This window comes from Anarhichas minor, unplaced genomic scaffold, assembly GCF_050575085.1.
Source record: "Anarhichas minor isolate MPS153535 unplaced genomic scaffold, ASM5057508v1 ptg000017l, whole genome shotgun sequence".
Taxonomy (NCBI): domain Eukaryota; kingdom Metazoa; phylum Chordata; class Actinopteri; order Perciformes; family Anarhichadidae; genus Anarhichas; species Anarhichas minor.
Genome location: NW_027466463.1, coordinates 1,225,991 through 1,251,688, shown reverse-complemented (window position 1 = coordinate 1,251,688; position 25,698 = coordinate 1,225,991). Strand labels below are relative to the sequence as shown.

Genomic DNA, 25,698 nt, shown 5'->3' with positions numbered 1-25,698 from the left:
ATGCCAGACGACATGATTTCCGAATGGATTCAGTCACAGCTGCTGTGTCATTGAGTGACAGTAAATGTCTAGTACACTTAAAGCCTCCCCTGTATAGCTCTAAGAATTCCCTTTAAAGGCCGGAACAGCGCCACTTTTTTTTCATTAGCCCAAAAACGCTACTAGCGCAGTCCTCGTTAGTATAGTGGATAGTATCTCCGCTTGTCACGCGGAAGACCAGGGTTCGATTCCCTGACGGGGAGTTTTCTACCAGTTGCTAGAACGACAACAGCCTTTTAACACAGAGACCATACATATCAAGCATGTTCCTGCTGTCAGAGACCGCTTCACATTAACGATATGATTGCCTACCTCGGCATGCATGAAAGGTTGCGCATCAGAATGGAAAATTCTGCCTCTTTTCATCCAGTTTGCTGGGAAGGCTAGTCAGAACACTTTGATTGTGTGGAGGAAAAGCTAACCCTGGGGCAGTTGTACTTACCCAGTTTCTGACAATTCCACTACATAGAGTGTTATTGTGTGGAGTAAGCAGGAACAAAGAATACCGTTTCTGCCCAGTTTCGAACGGGGGACTTTTCGCGTGTAAAGCCAACGTGATAACCACTACACTACGGAAACTGCTGAAGATGACTTTTACGCACGTGCCCAGGCTCAATGCACCATTCACACTTGACTGCAAACATTTCAGATGCCAGACGACATGATTTCCGAATGGATTCAGTCACAGCTGCTGTGTCATTGAGTGACAGTAAATGTCTAGTACACTTAAAGCCTCCCCTGTATAGCTCTAAGAATTCCCTTTAAAGGCCGGAACAGCGCCACTTTTTTTTCATTAGCCCAAAAACGCTACTAGCGCAGTCCTCGTTAGTATAGTGGATAGTATCTCCGCTTGTCACGCGGAAGACCAGGGTTCGATTCCCTGACGGGGAGTTTTCTACCAGTTGCTAGAACGACAACAGCCTTTTAACACAGAGACCATACATATCAAGCATGTTCCTGCTGTCAGAGACCGCTTCACATTAACGATATGATTGCCTACCTCGGCATGCATGAAAGGTTGCGCATCAGAATGGAAAATTCTGCCTCTTTTCATCCAGTTTGCTGGGAAGGCTAGTCAGAACACTTTGATTGTGTGGAGGAAAAGCTAACCCTGGGGCAGTTGTACTTACCCAGTTTCTGACAATTCCACTACATAGAGTGTTATTGTGTGGAGTAAGCAGGAACAAAGAATACCGTTTCCGCCCAGTTTCGAACGGGGGACTTTTCGCGTGTAAAGCCAACGTGATAACCACTACACTACGGAAACTGCTGAAGATGACTTTTACGCACGTGCCCAGGCTCAATGCACCATTCACACTTGACTGCAAACATTTCAGATGCCAGACGACATGATTTCCGAATGGATTCAGTCACAGCTGCTGTGTCATTGAGTGACAGTAAATGTCTAGTACACTTAAAGCCTCCCCTGTATAGCTCTAAGAATTCCCTTTAAAGGCCGGAACAGCGCCACTTTTTTTTCATTAGCCCAAAAACGCTACTAGCGCAGTCCTCGTTAGTATAGTGGATAGTATCTCCGCTTGTCACGCGGAAGACCAGGGTTCGATTCCCTGACGGGGAGTTTTCTACCAGTTGCTAGAACGACAACAGCCTTTTAACACAGAGACCATACATATCAAGCATGTTCCTGCTGTCAGAGACCGCTTCACATTAACGATATGATTGCCTACCTCGGCATGCATGAAAGGTTGCGCATCAGAATGGAAAATTCTGCCTCTTTTCATCCAGTTTGCTGGGAAGGCTAGTCAGAACACTTTGATTGTGTGGAGGAAAAGCTAACCCTGGGGCAGTTGTACTTACCCAGTTTCTGACAATTCCACTACATAGAGTGTTATTGTGTGGAGTAAGCAGGAACAAAGAATACCGTTTCCGCCCAGTTTCGAACGGGGGACTTTTCGCGTGTAAAGCCAACGTGATAACCACTACACTACGGAAACTGCTGAAGATGACTTTTACGCACGTGCCCAGGCTCAATGCACCATTCACACTTGACTGCAAACATTTCAGATGCCAGACGACATGATTTCCGAATGGATTCAGTCACAGCTGCTGTGTCATTGAGTGACAGTAAATGTCTAGTACACTTAAAGCCTCCCCTGTATAGCTCTAAGAATTCCCTTTAAAGGCCGGAACAGCGCCACTTTTTTTTCATTAGCCCAAAAACGCTACTAGCGCAGTCCTCGTTAGTATAGTGGATAGTATCTCCGCTTGTCACGCGGAAGACCAGGGTTCGATTCCCTGACGGGGAGTTTTCTACCAGTTGCTAGAACGACAACAGCCTTTTAACACAGAGACCATACATATCAAGCATGTTCCTGCTGTCAGAGACCGCTTCACATTAACGATATGATTGCCTACCTCGGCATGCATGAAAGGTTGCGCATCAGAATGGAAAATTCTGCCTCTTTTCATCCAGTTTGCTGGGAAGGCTAGTCAGAACACTTTGATTGTGTGGAGGAAAAGCTAACCCTGGGGCAGTTGTACTTACCCAGTTTCTGACAATTCCACTACATAGAGTGTTATTGTGTGGAGTAAGCAGGAACAAAGAATACCGTTTCCGCCCAGTTTCGAACGGGGGACTTTTCGCGTGTAAAGCCAACGTGATAACCACTACACTACGGAAACTGCTGAAGATGACTTTTACGCACGTGCCCAGGCTCAATGCACCATTCACACTTGACTGCAAACATTTCAGATGCCAGACGACATGATTTCCGAATGGATTCAGTCACAGCTGCTGTGTCATTGAGTGACAGTAAATGTCTAGTACACTTAAAGCCTCCCCTGTATAGCTCTAAGAATTCCCTTTAAAGGCCGGAACAGCGCCACTTTTTTTTCATTAGCCCAAAAACGCTACTAGCGCAGTCCTCGTTAGTATAGTGGATAGTATCTCCGCTTGTCACGCGGAAGACCAGGGTTCGATTCCCTGACGGGGAGTTTTCTACCAGTTGCTAGAACGACAACAGCCTTTTAACACAGAGACCATACATATCAAGCATGTTCCTGCTGTCAGAGACCGCTTCACATTAACGATATGATTGCCTACCTCGGCATGCATGAAAGGTTGCGCATCAGAATGGAAAATTCTGCCTCTTTTCATCCAGTTTGCTGGGAAGGCTAGTCAGAACACTTTGATTGTGTGGAGGAAAAGCTAACCCTGGGGCAGTTGTACTTACCCAGTTTCTGACAATTCCACTACATAGAGTGTTATTGTGTGGAGTAAGCAGGAACAAAGAATACCGTTTCCGCCCAGTTTCGAACGGGGGACTTTTCGCGTGTAAAGCCAACGTGATAACCACTACACTACGGAAACTGCTGAAGATGACTTTTACGCACGTGCCCAGGCTCAATGCACCATTCACACTTGACTGCAAACATTTCAGATGCCAGACGACATGATTTCCGAATGGATTCAGTCACAGCTGCTGTGTCATTGAGTGACAGTAAATGTCTAGTACACTTAAAGCCTCCCCTGTATAGCTCTAAGAATTCCCTTTAAAGGCCGGAACAGCGCCACTTTTTTTTCATTAGCCCAAAAACGCTACTAGCGCAGTCCTCGTTAGTATAGTGGATAGTATCTCCGCTTGTCACGCGGAAGACCAGGGTTCGATTCCCTGACGGGGAGTTTTCTACCAGTTGCTAGAACGACAACAGCCTTTTAACACAGAGACCATACATATCAAGCATGTTCCTGCTGTCAGAGACCGCTTCACATTAACGATATGATTGCCTACCTCGGCATGCATGAAAGGTTGCGCATCAGAATGGAAAATTCTGCCTCTTTTCATCCAGTTTGCTGGGAAGGCTAGTCAGAACACTTTGATTGTGTGGAGGAAAAGCTAACCCTGGGGCAGTTGTACTTACCCAGTTTCTGACAATTCCACTACATAGAGTGTTATTGTGTGGAGTAAGCAGGAACAAAGAATACCGTTTCCGCCCAGTTTCGAACGGGGGACTTTTCGCGTGTAAAGCCAACGTGATAACCACTACACTACGGAAACTGCTGAAGATGACTTTTACGCACGTGCCCAGGCTCAATGCACCATTCACACTTGACTGCAAACATTTCAGATGCCAGACGACATGATTTCCGAATGGATTCAGTCACAGCTGCTGTGTCATTGAGTGACAGTAAATGTCTAGTACACTTAAAGCCTCCCCTGTATAGCTCTAAGAATTCCCTTTAAAGGCCGGAACAGCGCCACTTTTTTTTCATTAGCCCAAAAACGCTACTAGCGCAGTCCTCGTTAGTATAGTGGATAGTATCTCCGCTTGTCACGCGGAAGACCAGGGTTCGATTCCCTGACGGGGAGTTTTCTACCAGTTGCTAGAACGACAACAGCCTTTTAACACAGAGACCATACATATCAAGCATGTTCCTGCTGTCAGAGACCGCTTCACATTAACGATATGATTGCCTACCTCGGCATGCATGAAAGGTTGCGCATCAGAATGGAAAATTCTGCCTCTTTTCATCCAGTTTGCTGGGAAGGCTAGTCAGAACACTTTGATTGTGTGGAGGAAAAGCTAACCCTGGGGCAGTTGTACTTACCCAGTTTCTGACAATTCCACTACATAGAGTGTTATTGTGTGGAGTAAGCAGGAACAAAGAATACCGTTTCCGCCCAGTTTCGAACGGGGGACTTTTCGCGTGTAAAGCCAACGTGATAACCACTACACTACGGAAACTGCTGAAGATGACTTTTACGCACGTGCCCAGGCTCAATGCACCATTCACACTTGACTGCAAACATTTCAGATGCCAGACGACATGATTTCCGAATGGATTCAGTCACAGCTGCTGTGTCATTGAGTGACAGTAAATGTCTAGTACACTTAAAGCCTCCCCTGTATAGCTCTAAGAATTCCCTTTAAAGGCCGGAACAGCGCCACTTTTTTTTCATTAGCCCAAAAACGCTACTAGCGCAGTCCTCGTTAGTATAGTGGATAGTATCTCCGCTTGTCACGCGGAAGACCTGGGTTCGATTCCCTGACGGGGAGTTTTCTACCAGTTGCTAGAACGACAACAGCCTTTTAACACAGAGACCATACATATCAAGCATGTTCCTGCTGTCAGAGACCGCTTCACATTAACGATATGATTGCCTACCTCGGCATGCATGAAAGGTTGCGCATCAGAATGGAAAATTCTGCCTCTTTTCATCCAGTTTGCTGGGAAGGCTAGTCAGAACACTTTGATTGTGTGGAGGAAAAGCTAACCCTGGGGCAGTTGTACTTACCCAGTTTCTGACAATTCCACTACATAGAGTGTTATTGTGTGGAGTAAGCAGGAACAAAGAATACCGTTTCCGCCCAGTTTCGAACGGGGGACTTTTCGCGTGTAAAGCCAACGTGATAACCACTACACTACGGAAACTGCTGAAGATGACTTTTACGCACGTGCCCAGGCTCAATGCACCATTCACACTTGACTGCAAACATTTCAGATGCCAGACGACATGATTTCCGAATGGATTCAGTCACAGCTGCTGTGTCATTGAGTGACAGTAAATGTCTAGTACACTTAAAGCCTCCCCTGTATAGCTCTAAGAATTCCCTTTAAAGGCCGGAACAGCGCCACTTTTTTTTCATTAGCCCAAAAACGCTACTAGCGCAGTCCTCGTTAGTATAGTGGATAGTATCTCCGCTTGTCACGCGGAAGACCTGGGTTCGATTCCCTGACGGGGAGTTTTCTACCAGTTGCTAGAACGACAACAGCCTTTTAACACAGAGACCATACATATCAAGCATGTTCCTGCTGTCAGAGACCGCTTCACATTAACGATATGATTGCCTACCTCGGCATGCATGAAAGGTTGCGCATCAGAATGGAAAATTCTGCCTCTTTTCATCCAGTTTGCTGGGAAGGCTAGTCAGAACACTTTGATTGTGTGGAGGAAAAGCTAACCCTGGGGCAGTTGTACTTACCCAGTTTCTGACAATTCCACTACATAGAGTGTTATTGTGTGGAGTAAGCAGGAACAAAGAATACCGTTTCCGCCCAGTTTCGAACGGGGGACTTTTCGCGTGTAAAGCCAACGTGATAACCACTACACTACGGAAACTGCTGAAGATGACTTTTACGCACGTGCCCAGGCTCAATGCACCATTCACACTTGACTGCAAACATTTCAGATGCCAGACGACATGATTTCCGAATGGATTCAGTCACAGCTGCTGTGTCATTGAGTGACAGTAAATGTCTAGTACACTTAAAGCCTCCCCTGTATAGCTCTAAGAATTCCCTTTAAAGGCCGGAACAGCGCCACTTTTTTTTCATTAGCCCAAAAACGCTACTAGCGCAGTCCTCGTTAGTATAGTGGATAGTATCTCCGCTTGTCACGCGGAAGACCAGGGTTCGATTCCCTGACGGGGAGTTTTCTACCAGTTGCTAGAACGACAACAGCCTTTTAACACAGAGACCATACATATCAAGCATGTTCCTGCTGTCAGAGACCGCTTCACATTAACGATATGATTGCCTACCTCGGCATGCATGAAAGGTTGCGCATCAGAATGGAAAATTCTGCCTCTTTTCATCCAGTTTGCTGGGAAGGCTAGTCAGAACACTTTGATTGTGTGGAGGAAAAGCTAACCCTGGGGCAGTTGTACTTACCCAGTTTCTGACAATTCCACTACATAGAGTGTTATTGTGTGGAGTAAGCAGGAACAAAGAATACCGTTTCCGCCCAGTTTCGAACGGGGGACTTTTCGCGTGTAAAGCCAACGTGATAACCACTACACTACGGAAACTGCTGAAGATGACTTTTACGCACGTGCCCAGGCTCAATGCACCATTCACACTTGACTGCAAACATTTCAGATGCCAGACGACATGATTTCCGAATGGATTCAGTCACAGCTGCTGTGTCATTGAGTGACAGTAAATGTCTAGTACACTTAAAGCCTCCCCTGTATAGCTCTAAGAATTCCCTTTAAAGGCCGGAACAGCGCCACTTTTTTTTCATTAGCCCAAAAACGCTACTAGCGCAGTCCTCGTTAGTATAGTGGATAGTATCTCCGCTTGTCACGCGGAAGACCAGGGTTCGATTCCCTGACGGGGAGTTTTCTACCAGTTGCTAGAACGACAACAGCCTTTTAACACAGAGACCATACATATCAAGCATGTTCCTGCTGTCAGAGACCGCTTCACATTAACGATATGATTGCCTACCTCGGCATGCATGAAAGGTTGCGCATCAGAATGGAAAATTCTGCCTCTTTTCATCCAGTTTGCTGGGAAGGCTAGTCAGAACACTTTGATTGTGTGGAGGAAAAGCTAACCCTGGGGCAGTTGTACTTACCCAGTTTCTGACAATTCCACTACATAGAGTGTTATTGTGTGGAGTAAGCAGGAACAAAGAATACCGTTTCCGCCCAGTTTCGAACGGGGGACTTTTCGCGTGTAAAGCCAACGTGATAACCACTACACTACGGAAACTGCTGAAGATGACTTTTACGCACGTGCCCAGGCTCAATGCACCATTCACACTTGACTGCAAACATTTCAGATGCCAGACGACATGATTTCCGAATGGATTCAGTCACAGCTGCTGTGTCATTGAGTGACAGTAAATGTCTAGTACACTTAAAGCCTCCCCTGTATAGCTCTAAGAATTCCCTTTAAAGGCCGGAACAGCGCCACTTTTTTTTCATTAGCCCAAAAACGCTACTAGCGCAGTCCTCGTTAGTATAGTGGATAGTATCTCCGCTTGTCACGCGGAAGACCTGGGTTCGATTCCCTGACGGGGAGTTTTCTACCAGTTGCTAGAACGACAACAGCCTTTTAACACAGAGACCATACATATCAAGCATGTTCCTGCTGTCAGAGACCGCTTCACATTAACGATATGATTGCCTACCTCGGCATGCATGAAAGGTTGCGCATCAGAATGGAAAATTCTGCCTCTTTTCATCCAGTTTGCTGGGAAGGCTAGTCAGAACACTTTGATTGTGTGGAGGAAAAGCTAACCCTGGGGCAGTTGTACTTACCCAGTTTCTGACAATTCCACTACATAGAGTGTTATTGTGTGGAGTAAGCAGGAACAAAGAATACCGTTTCCGCCCAGTTTCGAACGGGGGACTTTTCGCGTGTAAAGCCAACGTGATAACCACTACACTACGGAAACTGCTGAAGATGACTTTTACGCACGTGCCCAGGCTCAATGCACCATTCACACTTGACTGCAAACATTTCAGATGCCAGACGACATGATTTCCGAATGGATTCAGTCACAGCTGCTGTGTCATTGAGTGACAGTAAATGTCTAGTACACTTAAAGCCTCCCCTGTATAGCTCTAAGAATTCCCTTTAAAGGCCGGAACAGCGCCACTTTTTTTTCATTAGCCCAAAAACGCTACTAGCGCAGTCCTCGTTAGTATAGTGGATAGTATCTCCGCTTGTCACGCGGAAGACCTGGGTTCGATTCCCTGACGGGGAGTTTTCTACCAGTTGCTAGAACGACAACAGCCTTTTAACACAGAGACCATACATATCAAGCATGTTCCTGCTGTCAGAGACCGCTTCACATTAACGATATGATTGCCTACCTCGGCATGCATGAAAGGTTGCGCATCAGAATGGAAAATTCTGCCTCTTTTCATCCAGTTTGCTGGGAAGGCTAGTCAGAACACTTTGATTGTGTGGAGGAAAAGCTAACCCTGGGGCAGTTGTACTTACCCAGTTTCTGACAATTCCACTACATAGAGTGTTATTGTGTGGAGTAAGCAGGAACAAAGAATACCGTTTCCGCCCAGTTTCGAACGGGGGACTTTTCGCGTGTAAAGCCAACGTGATAACCACTACACTACGGAAACTGCTGAAGATGACTTTTACGCACGTGCCCAGGCTCAATGCACCATTCACACTTGACTGCAAACATTTCAGATGCCAGACGACATGATTTCCGAATGGATTCAGTCACAGCTGCTGTGTCATTGAGTGACAGTAAATGTCTAGTACACTTAAAGCCTCCCCTGTATAGCTCTAAGAATTCCCTTTAAAGGCCGGAACAGCGCCACTTTTTTTTCATTAGCCCAAAAACGCTACTAGCGCAGTCCTCGTTAGTATAGTGGATAGTATCTCCGCTTGTCATGCGGAAGACCAGGGTTCGATTCCCTGACGGGGAGTTTTCTACCAGTTGCTAGAACGACAACAGCCTTTTAACACAGAGACCATACATATCAAGCATGTTCCTGCTGTCAGAGACCGCTTCACATTAACGATATGATTGCCTACCTCGGCATGCATGAAAGGTTGCGCATCAGAATGGAAAATTCTGCCTCTTTTCATCCAGTTTGCTGGGAAGGCTAGTCAGAACACTTTGATTGTGTGGAGGAAAAGCTAACCCTGGGGCAGTTGTACTTACCCAGTTTCTGACAATTCCACTACATAGAGTGTTATTGTGTGGAGTAAGCAGGAACAAAGAATACCGTTTCCGCCCAGTTTCGAACGGGGGACTTTTCGCGTGTAAAGCCAACGTGATAACCACTACACTACGGAAACTGCTGAAGATGACTTTTACGCACGTGCCCAGGCTCAATGCACCATTCACACTTGACTGCAAACATTTCAGATGCCAGACGACATGATTTCCGAATGGATTCAGTCACAGCTGCTGTGTCATTGAGTGACAGTAAATGTCTAGTACACTTAAAGCCTCCCCTGTATAGCTCTAAGAATTCCCTTTAAAGGCCGGAACAGCGCCACTTTTTTTTCATTAGCCCAAAAACGCTACTAGCGCAGTCCTCGTTAGTATAGTGGATAGTATCTCCGCTTGTCACGCGGAAGACCAGGGTTCGATTCCCTGACGGGGAGTTTTCTACCAGTTGCTAGAACGACAACAGCCTTTTAACACAGAGACCATACATATCAAGCATGTTCCTGCTGTCAGAGACCGCTTCACATTAACGATATGATTGCCTACCTCGGCATGCATGAAAGGTTGCGCATCAGAATGGAAAATTCTGCCTCTTTTCATCCAGTTTGCTGGGAAGGCTAGTCAGAACACTTTGATTGTGTGGAGGAAAAGCTAACCCTGGGGCAGTTGTACTTACCCAGTTTCTGACAATTCCACTACATAGAGTGTTATTGTGTGGAGTAAGCAGGAACAAAGAATACCGTTTCCGCCCAGTTTCGAACGGGGGACTTTTCGCGTGTAAAGCCAACGTGATAACCACTACACTACGGAAACTGCTGAAGATGACTTTTACGCACGTGCCCAGGCTCAATGCACCATTCACACTTGACTGCAAACATTTCAGATGCCAGACGACATGATTTCCAAATGGATTCAGTCACAGCTGCTGTGTCATTGAGTGACAGTAAATGTCTAGTACACTTAAAGCCTCCCCTGTATAGCTCTAAGAATTCCCTTTAAAGGCCGGAACAGCGCCACTTTTTTTTCATTAGCCCAAAAACGCTACTAGCGCAGTCCTCGTTAGTATAGTGGATAGTATCTCCGCTTGTCACGCGGAAGACCAGGGTTCGATTCCCTGACGGGGAGTTTTCTACCAGTTGCTAGAACGACAACAGCCTTTTAACACAGAGACCATACATATCAAGCATGTTCCTGCTGTCAGAGACCGCTTCACATTAACGATATGATTGCCTACCTCGGCATGCATGAAAGGTTGCGCATCAGAATGGAAAATTCTGCCTCTTTTCATCCAGTTTGCTGGGAAGGCTAGTCAGAACACTTTGATTGTGTGGAGGAAAAGCTAACCCTGGGGCAGTTGTACTTACCCAGTTTCTGACAATTCCACTACATAGAGTGTTATTGTGTGGAGTAAGCAGGAACAAAGAATACCGTTTCCGCCCAGTTTCGAACGGGGGACTTTTCGCGTGTAAAGCCAACGTGATAACCACTACACTACGGAAACTGCTGAAGATGACTTTTACGCACGTGCCCAGGCTCAATGCACCATTCACACTTGACTGCAAACATTTCAGATGCCAGACGACATGATTTCCGAATGGATTCAGTCACAGCTGCTGTGTCATTGAGTGACAGTAAATGTCTAGTACACTTAAAGCCTCCCCTGTATAGCTCTAAGAATTCCCTTTAAAGGCCGGAACAGCGCCACTTTTTTTTCATTAGCCCAAAAACGCTACTAGCGCAGTCCTCGTTAGTATAGTGGATAGTATCTCCGCTTGTCACGCGGAAGACCAGGGTTCGATTCCCTGACGGGGAGTTTTCTACCAGTTGCTAGAACGACAACAGCCTTTTAACACAGAGACCATACATATCAAGCATGTTCCTGCTGTCAGAGACCGCTTCACATTAACGATATGATTGCCTACCTCGGCATGCATGAAAGGTTGCGCATCAGAATGGAAAATTCTGCCTCTTTTCATCCAGTTTGCTGGGAAGGCTAGTCAGAACACTTTGATTGTGTGGAGGAAAAGCTAACCCTGGGGCAGTTGTACTTACCCAGTTTCTGACAATTCCACTACATAGAGTGTTATTGTGTGGAGTAAGCAGGAACAAAGAATACCGTTTCCGCCCAGTTTCGAACGGGGGACTTTTCGCGTGTAAAGCCAACGTGATAACCACTACACTACGGAAACTGCTGAAGATGACTTTTACGCACGTGCCCAGGCTCAATGCACCATTCACACTTGACTGCAAACATTTCAGATGCCAGACGACATGATTTCCAAATGGATTCAGTCACAGCTGCTGTGTCATTGAGTGACAGTAAATGTCTAGTACACTTAAAGCCTCCCCTGTATAGCTCTAAGAATTCCCTTTAAAGGCCGGAACAGCGCCACTTTTTTTTCATTAGCCCAAAAACGCTACTAGCGCAGTCCTCGTTAGTATAGTGGATAGTATCTCCGCTTGTCACGCGGAAGACCAGGGTTCGATTCCCTGACGGGGAGTTTTCTACCAGTTGCTAGAACGACAACAGCCTTTTAACACAGAGACCATACATATCAAGCATGTTCCTGCTGTCAGAGACCGCTTCACATTAACGATATGATTGCCTACCTCGGCATGCATGAAAGGTTGCGCATCAGAATGGAAAATTCTGCCTCTTTTCATCCAGTTTGCTGGGAAGGCTAGTCAGAACACTTTGATTGTGTGGAGGAAAAGCTAACCCTGGGGCAGTTGTACTTACCCAGTTTCTGACAATTCCACTACATAGAGTGTTATTGTGTGGAGTAAGCAGGAACAAAGAATACCGTTTCCGCCCAGTTTCGAACGGGGGACTTTTCGCGTGTAAAGCCAACGTGATAACCACTACACTACGGAAACTGCTGAAGATGACTTTTACGCACGTGCCCAGGCTCAATGCACCATTCACACTTGACTGCAAACATTTCAGATGCCAGACGACATGATTTCCAAATGGATTCAGTCACAGCTGCTGTGTCATTGAGTGACAGTAAATGTCTAGTACACTTAAAGCCTCCCCTGTATAGCTCTAAGAATTCCCTTTAAAGGCCGGAACAGCGCCACTTTTTTTTCATTAGCCCAAAAACGCTACTAGCGCAGTCCTCGTTAGTATAGTGGATAGTATCTCCGCTTGTCACGCGGAAGACCAGGGTTCGATTCCCTGACGGGGAGTTTTCTACCAGTTGCTAGAACGACAACAGCCTTTTAACACAGAGACCATACATATCAAGCATGTTCCTGCTGTCAGAGACCGCTTCACATTAACGATATGATTGCCTACCTCGGCATGCATGAAAGGTTGCGCATCAGAATGGAAAATTCTGCCTCTTTTCATCCAGTTTGCTGGGAAGGCTAGTCAGAACACTTTGATTGTGTGGAGGAAAAGCTAACCCTGGGGCAGTTGTACTTACCCAGTTTCTGACAATTCCACTACATAGAGTGTTATTGTGTGGAGTAAGCAGGAACAAAGAATACCGTTTCCGCCCAGTTTCGAACGGGGGACTTTTCGCGTGTAAAGCCAACGTGATAACCACTACACTACGGAAACTGCTGAAGATGACTTTTACGCACGTGCCCAGGCTCAATGCACCATTCACACTTGACTGCAAACATTTCAGATGCCAGACGACATGATTTCCGAATGGATTCAGTCACAGCTGCTGTGTCATTGAGTGACAGTAAATGTCTAGTACACTTAAAGCCTCCCCTGTATAGCTCTAAGAATTCCCTTTAAAGGCCGGAACAGCGCCACTTTTTTTTCATTAGCCCAAAAACGCTACTAGCGCAGTCCTCGTTAGTATAGTGGATAGTATCTCCGCTTGTCACGCGGAAGACCAGGGTTCGATTCCCTGACGGGGAGTTTTCTACCAGTTGCTAGAACGACAACAGCCTTTTAACACAGAGACCATACATATCAAGCATGTTCCTGCTGTCAGAGACCGCTTCACATTAACGATATGATTGCCTACCTCGGCATGCATGAACGGTTGCGCATCAGAATGGAAAATTCTGCCTCTTTTCATCCAGTTTGCTGGGAAGGCTAGTCAGAACACTTTGATTGTGTGGAGGAAAAGCTAACCCTGGGGCAGTTGTACTTACCCAGTTTCTGACAATTCCACTACATAGAGTGTTATTGTGTGGAGTAAGCAGGAACAAAGAATACCGTTTCCGCCCAGTTTCGAACGGGGGACTTTTCGCGTGTAAAGCCAACGTGATAACCACTACACTACAGAAACTGCTGAAGATGACTTTTACGCACGTGCCCAGGCTCAATGCACCATTCACACTTGACTGCAAACATTTCAGATGCCAGACGACATGATTTCCGAATGGATTCAGTCACAGCTGCTGTGTCATTGAGTGACAGTAAATGTCTAGTACACTTAAAGCCTCCCCTGTATAGCTCTAAGAATTCCCTTTAAAGGCCGGAACAGCGCCACTTTTTTTTCATTAGCCCAAAAACGCTACTAGCGCAGTCCTCGTTAGTATAGTGGATAGTATCTCCGCTTGTCACGCGGAAGACCAGGGTTCGATTCCCTGACGGGGAGTTTTCTACCAGTTGCTAGAACGACAACAGCCTTTTAACACAGAGACCATACATATCAAGCATGTTCCTGCTGTCAGAGACCGCTTCACATTAACGATATGATTGCCTACCTCGGCATGCATGAAAGGTTGCGCATCAGAATGGAAAATTCTGCCTCTTTTCATCCAGTTTGCTGGGAAGGCTAGTCAGAACACTTTGATTGTGTGGAGGAAAAGCTAACCCTGGGGCAGTTGTACTTACCCAGTTTCTGACAATTCCACTACATAGAGTGTTATTGTGTGGAGTAAGCAGGAACAAAGAATACCGTTTCCGCCCAGTTTCGAACGGGGGACTTTTCGCGTGTAAAGCCAACGTGATAACCACTACACTACGGAAACTGCTGAAGATGACTTTTACGCACGTGCCCAGGCTCAATGCACCATTCACACTTGACTGCAAACATTTCAGATGCCAGACGACATGATTTCCGAATGGATTCAGTCACAGCTGCTGTGTCATTGAGTGACAGTAAATGTCTAGTACACTTAAAGCCTCCCCTGTATAGCTCTAAGAATTCCCTTTAAAGGCCGGAACAGCGCCACTTTTTTTTCATTAGCCCAAAAACGCTACTAGCGCAGTCCTCGTTAGTATAGTGGATAGTATCTCCGCTTGTCACGCGGAAGACCAGGATTCGATTCCCTGACGGGGAGTTTTCTACCAGTTGCTAGAACGACAACAGCCTTTTAACACAGAGACCATACATATCAAGCATGTTCCTGCTGTCAGAGACCGCTTCACATTAACGATATGATTGCCTACCTCGGCATGCATGAAAGGTTGCGCATCAGAATGGAAAATTCTGCCTCTTTTCATCCAGTTTGCTGGGAAGGCTAGTCAGAACACTTTGATTGTGTGGAGGAAAAGCTAACCCTGGGGCAGTTGTACTTACCCAGTTTCTGACAATTCCACTACATAGAGTGTTATTGTGTGGAGTAAGCAGGAACAAAGAATACCGTTTCCGCCCAGTTTCGAACGGGGGACTTTTCGCGTGTAAAGCCAACGTGATAACCACTACACTACGGAAACTGCTGAAGATGACTTTTACGCACGTGCCCAGGCTCAATGCACCATTCACACTTGACTGCAAACATTTCAGATGCCAGACGACATGATTTCCGAATGGATTCAGTCACAGCTGCTGTGTCATTGAGTGACAGTAAATGTCTAGTACACTTAAAGCCTCCCCTGTATAGCTCTAAGAATTCCCTTTAAAGGCCGGAACAGCGCCACTTTTTTTTCATTAGCCCAAAAACGCTACTAGCGCAGTCCTCGTTAGTATAGTGGATAGTATCTCCGCTTGTCATGCGGAAGACCAGGGTTCGATTCCCTGACGGGGAGTTTTCTACCAGTTGCTAGAACGACAACAGCCTTTTAACACAGAGACCATACATATCAAGCATGTTCCTGCTGTCAGAGACCGCTTCACATTAACGATATGATTGCCTACCTCGGCATGCATGAAAGGTTGCGCATCAGAATGGAAAATTCTGCCTCTTTTCATCCAGTTTGCTGGGAAGGCTAGTCAGAACACTTTGATTGTGTGGAGGAAAAGCTAACCCTGGGGCAGTTGTACTTACCCAGTTTCTGACAATTCCACTACATAGAGTGTTATTGTGTGGAGTAAGCAGGAACAAAGAATACCGTTTCCGCCCAGTTTCGAACGGGGGACTTTTCGCGTGTAAAGCCAACGTGATAACCACTACACTACGGAAACTGCTGAAGATGACTTTTACGCACGTGCCCAGGCTCAATGCACCATTCACACTTGACTGCAAACATTTCAGATGCCAGACGACATGATTTCCGAATGGATTCAGTCACAGCTGCTGTGTCATTGAGTGACAGTAAATGTCTAGTACACTTAAAGCCTCCCCTGTATAGCTCTAAGAATTCCCTTTAAAGGCCGGAACAGCGCCACTTTTTTTTCATTAGCCCAAAAACGCTACTAGCGCAGTCCTCGTTAGTATAGTGGATAGTATCTCCGCTTGTCACGCGGAAGACCAGGGTTCGATTCCCTGACGGGGAGCTTTCTACCAGTTGCTAGAACGACAACAGCCTTTTAACACAGAGACCATACATATCAAGCATGTTCCTGCTGTCAGAGACCGCTTCACATTAACGATATGATTGCCTACCTCGGCATGCATGAAAGGTTGCGCATCAGAATGGAAAATTCTGCCTCTTTTCATCCAGTTTGCTGGGAAGGCTAGTCAGAACACTTTGATTGTGTGGAGGAAAAGCTAACCCTGGGGCAGTTGTACTTACCCAGTTTCTGACAATTCCACTACATAGAGTGTTATTGTGTGGAGTAAGCAGGAACAAAGAATACCGTTTCCGCCCAGTTTCGAACGGGGGACTTTTCGCGTGTAAAGCCAACGTGATAACCACTACACTACGGAAACTGCTGAAGATGACTTTTACGCACGTGCCCAGGCTCAATGCACCATTCACACTTGACTGCAAACATTTCAGATGCCAGACGACATGATTTCCGAATGGATTCAGTCACAGCTGCTGTGTCATTGAGTGACAGTAAATGTCTAGTACACTTAAAGCCTCCCCTGTATAGCTCTAAGAATTCCCTTTAAAGGCCGGAACAGCGCCACTTTTTTTTCATTAGCCCAAAAACGCTACTAGCGCAGTCCTCGTTAGTATAGTGGATAGTATCTCCGCTTGTCACGCGGAAGACCAGGGTTCGATTCCCTGACGGGGAGTTTTCTACCAGTTGCTAGAACGACAACAGCCTTTTAACACAGAGACCATACATATCAAGCATGTTCCTGCTGTCAGAGACCGCTTCACATTAACGATATGATTGCCTACCTCGGCATGCATGAAAGGTTGCGCATCAGAATGGAAAATTCTGCCTCTTTTCATCCAGTTTGCTGGGAAGGCTAGTCAGAACACTTTGATTGTGTGGAGGAAAAGCTAACCCTGGGGCAGTTGTACTTACCCAGTTTCTGACAATTCCACTACATAGAGTGTTATTGTGTGGAGTAAGCAGGAACAAAGAATACCGTTTCCGCCCAGTTTCGAACGGGGGACTTTTCGCGTGTAAAGCCAACGTGATAACCACTACACTACGGAAACTGCTGAAGATGACTTTTACGCACGTGCCCAGGCTCAATGCACCATTCACACTTGACTGCAAACATTTCAGATGCCAGACGACATGATTTCCGAATGGATTCAGTCACAGCTGCTGTGTCATTGAGTGACAGTAAATGTCTAGTACACTTAAAGCCTCCCCTGTATAGCTCTAAGAATTCCCTTTAAAGGCCGGAACAGCGCCACTTTTTTTTCATTAGCCAAAAAACGCTACTAGCGCAGTCCTCGTTAGTATAGTGGATAGTATCTCCGCTTGTCACGCGGAAGACCAGGGTTCGATTCCCTGACGGGGAGTTTTCTACCAGTTGCTAGAACGACAACAGCCTTTTAACACAGAGACCATACATATCAAGCATGTTCCTGCTGTCAGAGACCGCTTCACATTAACGATATGATTGCCTACCTCGGCATGCATGAAAGGTTGCGCATCAGAATGGAAAATTCTGCCTCTTTTCATCCAGTTTGCTGGGAAGGCTAGTCAGAACACTTTGATTGTGTGGAGGAAAAGCTAACCCTGGGGCAGTTGTACTTACCCGGTTTCTGACAATTCCACTACATAGAGTGTTATTGTGTGGAGTAAGCAGGAACAAAGAATACCGTTTCCGCCCAGTTTCGAACGGGGGACTTTTCGCGTGTAAAGCCAACGTGATAACCACTACACTACGGAAACTGCTGAAGATGACTTTTACGCACGTGCCCAGGCTCAATGCACCATTCACACTTGACTGCAAACATTTCAGATGCCAGACGACATGATTTCCGAATGGATTCAGTCACAGCTGCTGTGTCATTGAGTGACAGTAAATGTCTAGTACACTTAAAGCCTCCCCTGTATAGCTCTAAGAATTCCCTTTAAAGGCCGGAACAGCGCCACTTTTTTTTCATTAGCCCAAAAACGCTACTAGCGCAGTCCTCGTTAGTATAGTGGATAGTATCTCCGCTTGTCACGCGGAAGACCAGGGTTCGATTCCCTGACGGGGAGTTTTCTACCAGTTGCTAGAACGACAACAGCCTTTTAACACAGAGACCATACATATCAAGCATGTTCCTGCTGTCAGAGACCGCTTCACATTAACGATATGATTGCCTACCTCGGCATGCATGAAAGGTTGCGCATCAGAATGGAAAATTCTGCCTCTTTTCATCCAGTTTGCTGGGAAGGCTAGTCAGAACACTTTGATTGTGTGGAGGAAAAGCTAACCCTGGGGCAGTCGTACTTACCCAGTTTCTGACAATTCCACTACATAGAGTGTTATTGTGTGGAGTAAGCAGGAACAAAGAATACTGTTTCCGCCCAGTTTCGAACGGGGGACTTTTCGCGTGTAAAGCCAACGTGATAACCACTGCACTACGGAAACTGCTGAAGATGACTTTTACGCACGTGCCCAGGCTCAATGCACCATTCACACTTGACTGCAAACATTTCAGATGCCAGACGACATGATTTCCGAATGGATTCAGTCACAGCTGCTGTGTCATTGAGTGACAGTAAATGTCTAGTACACTTAAAGCCTCCCCTGTATAGCTCTAAGAATTCCCTTTAAAGGCCGGAACAGCGCCACTTTTTTTTCATTAGCCCAAAAACACTACTAGCGCAGTCCTCGTTAGTATAGTGGATAGTATCTCCGCTTGTCACGCGGAAGACCAGGGTTCGATTCCCTGACGGGGAGTTTTCTACCAGTTGCTAGAACGACAACAGCCTTTTAACACAGAGACCATACATATCAAGCATGTTCCTGCTGTCAGAGACCGCTTCACATTAACGATATGATTGCCTACCTCGGCATGCATGAAAGGTTGCGCATCAGAATGGAAAATTCTGCCTCTTTTCATCCAGTTTGCTGGGAAGGCTAGTCAGAACACTTTGATTGTGTGGAGGAAAAGCTAACCCTGGGGCAGTTGTACTTACCCAGTTTCTGACAATTCCACTACATAGAGTGTTATTGTGTGGAGTAAGCAGGAACAAAGAATACTGTTTCCGCCCAGTTTCGAACGGGGGACTTTTCGCGTGTAAAGCCAACGTGATAACCACTACACTACGGAAACTGCTGAAGATGACTTTTACGCACGTGCCCAGGCTCAATGCACCATTCACACTTGACTGCAAACATTTCAGATGCCAGACGACATGATTTCCGAATGGATTCAGTCACAGCTGCTGTGTCATTGAGTGACAGTAAATGTCTAGTACACTTAAAGCCTCCCCTGTATAGCTCTAAGAATTCCCTTTAAAGGCCGGAACAGCGCCACTTTTTTTTCATTAGCCCAAAAACGCTACTAGCGCAGTCCTCGTTAGTATAGTGGATAGTATCTCTGCTTGTCACGCGGAAGACCAGGGTTCGATTCCCTGACGGGGAGTTTTCTACCAGTTGCTAGAACGACAACAGCCTTTTAACACAGAGACCATACATATCAAGCATGTTCCTGCTGTCAGAGACCGCTTCACATTAACGATATGATTGCCTACCTCGGCATGCATGAAAGGTTGCGCATCAGAATGGAAAATTCTGCCTCTTTTCATCCAGTTTGCTGGGAAGGCTAGTCAGAACACTTTGATTGTGTGGAGGAAAAGCTAACCCTGGGGCAGTTGTACTTACCCAGTTTCTGACAATTCCACTACATAGAGTGTTATTGTGTGGAGTAAGCAGGAACAAAGAATACCGTTTCCGCCCAGTTTCGAACGGGGGACTTTTCGCGTGTAAAGCCAACGTGATAACCACTACACTACGGAAACTGCTGAAGATGACTTTTACGCACGTGCCCAGGCTCAATGCACCATTCACACTTGACTGCAAACATTTCAGATGCCAGACGACATGATTTCCGAATGGATTCAGTCACAGCTGCTGTGTCATTGAGTGACAGTAAATGTCTAGTACACTTAAAGCCTCCCCTGTATAGCTCTAAGAATTCCCTTTAAAGGCCGGAACAGCGCCACTTTTTTTTCATTAGCCCAAAAACGCTACTAGCGCAGTCCTCGTTAGTATAGTGGATAGTATCTCCGCTTGTCACGTGGAAGACCAGGGTTCGATTCCCTGACGGGGAGTTTTCTACCAGTTGCTAGAACGACAACAGCCTTTTAACACAGAGACCATACATATCAAGCATGTTCCTGCTGTCAGAGACCGCTTCACATTAACGATATGATTGCCTACCTCGGCATGCATGAAAGGTTGCGCATCAGAATGGAAAATTCTGCCTCTTTTCATCCAGTTTGCTGGGAAGGCTAGTCAGAACACTTTGATTGTGTGGAGGAAAAGCTAACCCTGGGGCAGTTGTACTTACCCAGTTTCTGACAATTCCACTACATAGAGTGTTATTGTGTGGAGTAAGCAGGAACAAAGAATACTGTTTCCGCCCAGTTTCGAACGGGGGACTTTTCGCGTGTAAAGCCAACGTGATAACCACTACACTACGGAAACTGCTGAAGATGACTTTTACGCACGTGCCCAGGCTCAATGCACCATTCACACTTGACTGCAAACATTTCAGATGCCAGACGACATGATTTCCGAATGGATTCAGTCACAGCTGCTGTGTCATTGAGTGACAGTAAATGTCTAGTACACTTAAAGCCTCCCCTGTATAGCTCTAAGAATTCCCTTTAAAGGCCGGAACAGCGCCACTTTTTTTTCATTAGCCCAAAAACGCTACTAGCGCAGTCCTCGTTAGTATAGTGGATAGTATCTCCGCTTGTCACGCGGAAGACCAGGGTTCGATTCCCTGACGGGGAGTTTTCTACCAGTTGCTAGAACGACAACAGCCTTTTAACACAGAGACCATACATATCAAGCATGTTCCTGCTGTCAGAGACCGCTTCACATTAACGATATGATTGCCTACCTCGGCATGCATGAAAGGTTGCGCATCAGAATGGAAAATTCTGCCTCTTTTCATCCAGTTTGCTGGGAAGGCTAGTCAGAACACTTTGATTGTGTGGAGGAAAAGCTAACCCTGGGGCAGTTGTACTTACCCAGTTTCTGACAATTCCACTACATAGAGTGTTATTGTGTGGAGTAAGCAGGAACAAAGAATACCGTTTCCGCCCAGTTTCGAACGGGGGACTTTTCGCGTGTAAAGCCAACGTGATAACCACTACACTACGGAAACTGCTGAAGATGACTTTTACGCACGTGCCCAGGCTCAATGCACCATTCACACTTGACTGCAAACATTTCAGATGCCAGACGACATGATTTCCGAATGGATTCAGTCACAGCTGCTGTGTCATTGAGTGACAGTAAATGTCTAGTACACTTAAAGCCTCCCCTGTATAGCTCTAAGAATTCCCTTTAAAGGCCGGAACAGCGCCACTTTTTTTTCATTAGCCCAAAAACGCTACTAGCGCAGTCCTCGTTAGTATAGTGGATAGTATCTCCGCTTGTCACGCGGAAGACCAGGGTTCGATTCCCTGACGGGGAGTTTTCTACCAGTTGCTAGAACGACAACAGCCTTTTAACACAGAGACCATACATATCAAGCATGTTCCTGCTGTCAGAGACCGCTTCACATTAACGATATGATTGCCTACCTCGGCATGCATGAAAGGTTGCGCATCAGAATGGAAAATTCTGCCTCTTTTCATCCAGTTTGCTGGGAAGGCTAGTCAGAACACTTTGATTGTGTGGAGGAAAAGCTAACCCTGGGGCAGTTGTACTTACCCAGTTTCTGACAATTCCACTACATAGAGTGTTATTGTGTGGAGTAAGCAGGAACAAAGAATACCGTTTCCGCCCAGTTTCGAACGGGGGACTTTTCGCGTGTAAAGCCAACGTGATAACCACTACACTACGGAAACTGCTGAAGATGACTTTTACGCACGTGCCCAGGCTCAATGCACCATTCACACTTGACTGCAAACATTTCAGATGCCAGACGACATGATTTCCGAATGGATTCAGTCACAGCTGCTGTGTCATTGAGTGACAGTAAATGTCTAGTACACTTAAAGCCTCCCCTGTATAGCTCTAAGAATTCCCTTTAAAGGCCGGAACAGCGCCACTTTTTTTTCATTAGCCAAAAAACGCTACTAGCGCAGTCCTCGTTAGTATAGTGGATAGTATCTCCGCTTGTCACGCGGAAGACCAGGGTTCGATTCCCTGACGGGGAGTTTTCTACCAGTTGCTAGAACGACAACAGCCTTTTAACACAGAGACCATACATATCAAGCATGTTCCTGCTGTCAGAGACCGCTTCACATTAACGATATGATTGCCTACCTCGGCATGCATGAAAGGTTGCGCATCAGAATGGAAAATTCTGCCTCTTTTCATCCAGTTTGCTGGGAAGGCTAGTCAGAACACTTTGATTGTGTGGAGGAAAAGCTAACCCTGGGGCAGTTGTACTTACCCGGTTTCTGACAATTCCACTACATAGAGTGTTATTGTGTGGAGTAAGCAGGAACAAAGAATACCGTTTCCGCCCAGTTTCGAACGGGGGACTTTTCGCGTGTAAAGCCAACGTGATAACCACTACACTACGGAAACTGCTGAAGATGACTTTTACGCACGTGCCCAGGCTCAATGCACCATTCACACTTGACTGCAAACATTTCAGATGCCAGACGACATGATTTCCGAATGGATTCAGTCACAGCTGCTGTGTCATTGAGTGACAGTAAATGTCTAGTACACTTAAAGCCTCCCCTGTATAGCTCTAAGAATTCCCTTTAAAGGCCGGAACAGCGCCACTTTTTTTTCATTAGCCCAAAAACGCTACTAGCGCAGTCCTCGTTAGTATAGTGGATAGTATCTCCGCTTGTCACGCGGAAGACCAGGGTTCGATTCCCTGACGGGGAGTTTTCTACCAGTTGCTAGAACGACAACAGCCTTTTAACACAGAGACCATACATATCAAGCATGTTCCTGCTGTCAGAGACCGCTTCACATTAACGATATGATTGCCTACCTCGGCATGCATGAAAGGTTGCGCATCAGAATGGAAAATTCTGCCTCTTTTCATCCAGTTTGCTGGGAAGGCTAGTCAGAACACTTTGATTGTGTGGAGGAAAAGCTAACCCTGGGGCAGTTGTACTTACCCAGTTTCTGACAATTCCACTACATAGAGTGTTATTGTGTGGAGTAAGCAGGAACAAAGAATACCGTTTCCGCCCAGTTTCGAACGGGGGACTTTTCGCGTGTAAAGCCAACGTGATAACCACTACACTACGGAAACTGCTGAAGATGACTTTTACGCACGTGCCCAGGCTCAATGCACCATTCACACTTGACTGCAAACATTTCAGATGCCAGACGACATGATTTCCGAATGGATTCAGTCACAGCTGCTGTGTCATTGAGTGACAGTAAATGTCTAGTACACTTAAAGCCTCCCCTGTATAGCTCTAAGAATTCCCTTTAAAGGCCGGAACAGCGCCACTTTTTTTTCATTAGCCCAAAAACGCTACTAGCGCAGTCCTCGTTAGTATAGTGGATAGTATCTCCGCTTGTCACGCGGAAGACCAGGGTTCGATTCCCTGACGGGGAGTTTTCTACCAGTTGCTAGAACGACAACAGCCTTTTAACACAGAGACCATACATATCAAGCATGTTCCTGCTGTCAGAGACCGCTTCACATTAACGATATGATTGCCTACCTCGGCATGCATGAAAGGTTGCGCATCAGAATGGAAAATTCTGCCTCTTTTCATCCAGTTTGCTGGGAAGGCTAGTCAGAACACTTTGATTGTGTGGAGGAAAAGCTAACCCTGGGGCAGTTGTACTTACCCAGTTTCTGACAATTCCACTACATAGAGTGTTATTGTGTGGAGTAAGCAGGAACAAAGAATACCGTTTCCGCCCAGTTTCGAACGGGGGACTTTTCGCGTGTAAAGCCAACGTGATAACCACTACACTACGGAAACTGCTGAAGATGACTTTTACGCACGTGCCCAGGCTCAATGCACCATTCACACTTGACTGCAAACATTTCAGATGCCAGACGACATGATTTCCGAATGGATTCAGTCACAGCTGCTGTGTCATTGAGTGACAGTAAATGTCTAGTACACTTAAAGCCTCCCCTGTATAGCTCTAAGAATTCCCTTTAAAGGCCGGAACAGCGCCACTTTTTTTTCATTAGCCAAAAAACGCTACTAGCGCAGTCCTCGTTAGTATAGTGGATAGTATCTCCGCTTGTCACGCGGAAGACCAGGGTTCGATTCCCTGACGGGGAGTTTTCTACCAGTTGCTAGAACGACAACAGCCTTTTAACACAGAGACCATACATATCAAGCATGTTCCTGCTGTCAGAGACCGCTTCACATTAACGATATGATTGCCTACCTCGGCATGCATGAAAGGTTGCGCATCAGAATGGAAAATTCTGCCTCTTTTCATCCAGTTTGCTGGGAAGGCTAGTCAGAACACTTTGATTGTGTGGAGGAAAAGCTAACCCTGGGGCAGTTGTACTTACCCGGTTTCTGACAATTCCACTACATAGAGTGTTATTGTGTGGAGTAAGCAGGAACAAAGAATACCGTTTCCGCCCAGTTTCGAACGGGGGACTTTTCGCGTGTAAAGCCAACGTGATAACCACTACACTACGGAAACTGCTGAAGATGACTTTTACGCACGTGCCCAGGCTCAATGCACCATTCACACTTGACTGCAAACATTTCAGATGCCAGACGACATGATTTCCGAATGGATTCAGTCACAGCTGCTGTGTCATTGAGTGACAGTAAATGTCTAGTACACTTAAAGCCTCCCCTGTATAGCTCTAAGAATTCCCTTTAAAGGCCGGAACAGCGCCACTTTTTTTTCATTAGCCCAAAAACGCTACTAGCGCAGTCCTCGTTAGTATAGTGGATAGTATCTCCGCTTGTCACGCGGAAGACCAGGGTTCGATTCCCTGACGGGGAGTTTTCTACCAGTTGCTAGAACGACAACAGCCTTTTAACACAGAGACCATACATATCAAGCATGTTCCTGCTGTCAGAGACCGCTTCACATTAACGATATGATTGCCTACCTCGGCATGCATGAAAGGTTGCGCATCAGAATGGAAAATTCTGCCTCTTTTCATCCAGTTTGCTGGGAAGGCTAGTCAGAACACTTTGATTGTGTGGAGGAAAAGCTAACCCTGGGGCAGTCGTACTTACCCAGTTTCTGACAATTCCACTACATAGAGTGTTATTGTGTGGAGTAAGCAGGAACAAAGAATACTGTTTCCGCCCAGTTTCGAACGGGGGACTTTTCGCGTGTAAAGCCAACGTGATAACCACTGCACTACGGAAACTGCTGAAGATGACTTTTACGCACGTGCCCAGGCTCAATGCACCATTCACACTTGACTGCAAACATTTCAGATGCCAGACGACATGATTTCCGAATGGATTCAGTCACAGCTGCTGTGTCATTGAGTGACAGTAAATGTCTAGTACACTTAAAGCCTCCCCTGTATAGCTCTAAGAATTCCCTTTAAAGGCCGGAACAGCGCCACTTTTTTTTCATTAGCCCAAAAACACTACTAGCGCAGTCCTCGTTAGTATAGTGGATAGTATCTCCGCTTGTCACGCGGAAGACCAGGGTTCGATTCCCTGACGGGGAG

At 46.2% G+C, this 25,698-nt stretch overlaps 31 non-coding genes across 31 annotated transcripts; 29 read left to right on the top strand and 2 right to left on the bottom strand.

Annotated features, from left to right (window-relative positions):
• Nucleotides 1-170: 170 nt before the first annotated feature.
• On the top strand, nt 171-242 carry trnad-guc (transfer RNA aspartic acid (anticodon GUC)). The gene has a single exon. It is a non-coding gene; the product is annotated as a tRNA-Asp (tRNA).
• A 616-nt stretch (nt 243-858) lies between these two features.
• trnad-guc (transfer RNA aspartic acid (anticodon GUC)) lies at nt 859-930 on the top strand. The gene has a single exon. It is a non-coding gene; the product is annotated as a tRNA-Asp (tRNA).
• Nucleotides 931-1,546: 616 nt separating this feature from the next.
• trnad-guc (transfer RNA aspartic acid (anticodon GUC)) lies at nt 1,547-1,618 on the top strand. The gene has a single exon. It is a non-coding gene; the product is annotated as a tRNA-Asp (tRNA).
• A 616-nt stretch (nt 1,619-2,234) lies between these two features.
• trnad-guc (transfer RNA aspartic acid (anticodon GUC)) lies at nt 2,235-2,306 on the top strand. The gene has a single exon. It is a non-coding gene; the product is annotated as a tRNA-Asp (tRNA).
• Nucleotides 2,307-2,922: 616 nt separating this feature from the next.
• Nucleotides 2,923-2,994, top strand: trnad-guc (transfer RNA aspartic acid (anticodon GUC)). The gene has a single exon. It is a non-coding gene; the product is annotated as a tRNA-Asp (tRNA).
• Nucleotides 2,995-3,610: 616 nt separating this feature from the next.
• trnad-guc (transfer RNA aspartic acid (anticodon GUC)) lies at nt 3,611-3,682 on the top strand. The gene has a single exon. It is a non-coding gene; the product is annotated as a tRNA-Asp (tRNA).
• A 616-nt stretch (nt 3,683-4,298) lies between these two features.
• On the top strand, nt 4,299-4,370 carry trnad-guc (transfer RNA aspartic acid (anticodon GUC)). Its single transcript has one exon. It is a non-coding gene; the product is annotated as a tRNA-Asp (tRNA).
• Nucleotides 4,371-6,362: 1,992 nt separating this feature from the next.
• On the top strand, nt 6,363-6,434 carry trnad-guc (transfer RNA aspartic acid (anticodon GUC)). Its single transcript has one exon. It is a non-coding gene; the product is annotated as a tRNA-Asp (tRNA).
• Nucleotides 6,435-7,050: 616 nt separating this feature from the next.
• trnad-guc (transfer RNA aspartic acid (anticodon GUC)) lies at nt 7,051-7,122 on the top strand. Its single transcript has one exon. It is a non-coding gene; the product is annotated as a tRNA-Asp (tRNA).
• A 2,680-nt stretch (nt 7,123-9,802) lies between these two features.
• On the top strand, nt 9,803-9,874 carry trnad-guc (transfer RNA aspartic acid (anticodon GUC)). The gene has a single exon. It is a non-coding gene; the product is annotated as a tRNA-Asp (tRNA).
• A 616-nt stretch (nt 9,875-10,490) lies between these two features.
• Nucleotides 10,491-10,562, top strand: trnad-guc (transfer RNA aspartic acid (anticodon GUC)). The gene has a single exon. It is a non-coding gene; the product is annotated as a tRNA-Asp (tRNA).
• Nucleotides 10,563-11,178: 616 nt separating this feature from the next.
• Nucleotides 11,179-11,250, top strand: trnad-guc (transfer RNA aspartic acid (anticodon GUC)). Its single transcript has one exon. It is a non-coding gene; the product is annotated as a tRNA-Asp (tRNA).
• Nucleotides 11,251-11,866: 616 nt separating this feature from the next.
• trnad-guc (transfer RNA aspartic acid (anticodon GUC)) lies at nt 11,867-11,938 on the top strand. Its single transcript has one exon. It is a non-coding gene; the product is annotated as a tRNA-Asp (tRNA).
• A 616-nt stretch (nt 11,939-12,554) lies between these two features.
• trnad-guc (transfer RNA aspartic acid (anticodon GUC)) lies at nt 12,555-12,626 on the top strand. The gene has a single exon. It is a non-coding gene; the product is annotated as a tRNA-Asp (tRNA).
• A 616-nt stretch (nt 12,627-13,242) lies between these two features.
• On the top strand, nt 13,243-13,314 carry trnad-guc (transfer RNA aspartic acid (anticodon GUC)). The gene has a single exon. It is a non-coding gene; the product is annotated as a tRNA-Asp (tRNA).
• A 616-nt stretch (nt 13,315-13,930) lies between these two features.
• On the top strand, nt 13,931-14,002 carry trnad-guc (transfer RNA aspartic acid (anticodon GUC)). Its single transcript has one exon. It is a non-coding gene; the product is annotated as a tRNA-Asp (tRNA).
• A 1,992-nt stretch (nt 14,003-15,994) lies between these two features.
• trnad-guc (transfer RNA aspartic acid (anticodon GUC)) lies at nt 15,995-16,066 on the top strand. Its single transcript has one exon. It is a non-coding gene; the product is annotated as a tRNA-Asp (tRNA).
• A 616-nt stretch (nt 16,067-16,682) lies between these two features.
• Nucleotides 16,683-16,754, top strand: trnad-guc (transfer RNA aspartic acid (anticodon GUC)). Its single transcript has one exon. It is a non-coding gene; the product is annotated as a tRNA-Asp (tRNA).
• A 616-nt stretch (nt 16,755-17,370) lies between these two features.
• Nucleotides 17,371-17,442, top strand: trnad-guc (transfer RNA aspartic acid (anticodon GUC)). Its single transcript has one exon. It is a non-coding gene; the product is annotated as a tRNA-Asp (tRNA).
• Nucleotides 17,443-18,058: 616 nt separating this feature from the next.
• trnad-guc (transfer RNA aspartic acid (anticodon GUC)) lies at nt 18,059-18,130 on the top strand. Its single transcript has one exon. It is a non-coding gene; the product is annotated as a tRNA-Asp (tRNA).
• Nucleotides 18,131-18,746: 616 nt separating this feature from the next.
• trnad-guc (transfer RNA aspartic acid (anticodon GUC)) lies at nt 18,747-18,818 on the top strand. Its single transcript has one exon. It is a non-coding gene; the product is annotated as a tRNA-Asp (tRNA).
• A 303-nt stretch (nt 18,819-19,121) lies between these two features.
• On the bottom strand, nt 19,122-19,194 carry trnav-uac (transfer RNA valine (anticodon UAC)). Its single transcript has one exon. It is a non-coding gene; the product is annotated as a tRNA-Val (tRNA).
• A 1,303-nt stretch (nt 19,195-20,497) lies between these two features.
• On the bottom strand, nt 20,498-20,570 carry trnav-uac (transfer RNA valine (anticodon UAC)). Its single transcript has one exon. It is a non-coding gene; the product is annotated as a tRNA-Val (tRNA).
• Nucleotides 20,571-20,810: 240 nt separating this feature from the next.
• Nucleotides 20,811-20,882, top strand: trnad-guc (transfer RNA aspartic acid (anticodon GUC)). The gene has a single exon. It is a non-coding gene; the product is annotated as a tRNA-Asp (tRNA).
• A 616-nt stretch (nt 20,883-21,498) lies between these two features.
• Nucleotides 21,499-21,570, top strand: trnad-guc (transfer RNA aspartic acid (anticodon GUC)). Its single transcript has one exon. It is a non-coding gene; the product is annotated as a tRNA-Asp (tRNA).
• A 616-nt stretch (nt 21,571-22,186) lies between these two features.
• On the top strand, nt 22,187-22,258 carry trnad-guc (transfer RNA aspartic acid (anticodon GUC)). The gene has a single exon. It is a non-coding gene; the product is annotated as a tRNA-Asp (tRNA).
• Nucleotides 22,259-22,874: 616 nt separating this feature from the next.
• Nucleotides 22,875-22,946, top strand: trnad-guc (transfer RNA aspartic acid (anticodon GUC)). Its single transcript has one exon. It is a non-coding gene; the product is annotated as a tRNA-Asp (tRNA).
• Nucleotides 22,947-23,562: 616 nt separating this feature from the next.
• Nucleotides 23,563-23,634, top strand: trnad-guc (transfer RNA aspartic acid (anticodon GUC)). Its single transcript has one exon. It is a non-coding gene; the product is annotated as a tRNA-Asp (tRNA).
• A 616-nt stretch (nt 23,635-24,250) lies between these two features.
• On the top strand, nt 24,251-24,322 carry trnad-guc (transfer RNA aspartic acid (anticodon GUC)). The gene has a single exon. It is a non-coding gene; the product is annotated as a tRNA-Asp (tRNA).
• Nucleotides 24,323-24,938: 616 nt separating this feature from the next.
• Nucleotides 24,939-25,010, top strand: trnad-guc (transfer RNA aspartic acid (anticodon GUC)). Its single transcript has one exon. It is a non-coding gene; the product is annotated as a tRNA-Asp (tRNA).
• A 616-nt stretch (nt 25,011-25,626) lies between these two features.
• Nucleotides 25,627-25,698, top strand: trnad-guc (transfer RNA aspartic acid (anticodon GUC)). Its single transcript has one exon. It is a non-coding gene; the product is annotated as a tRNA-Asp (tRNA).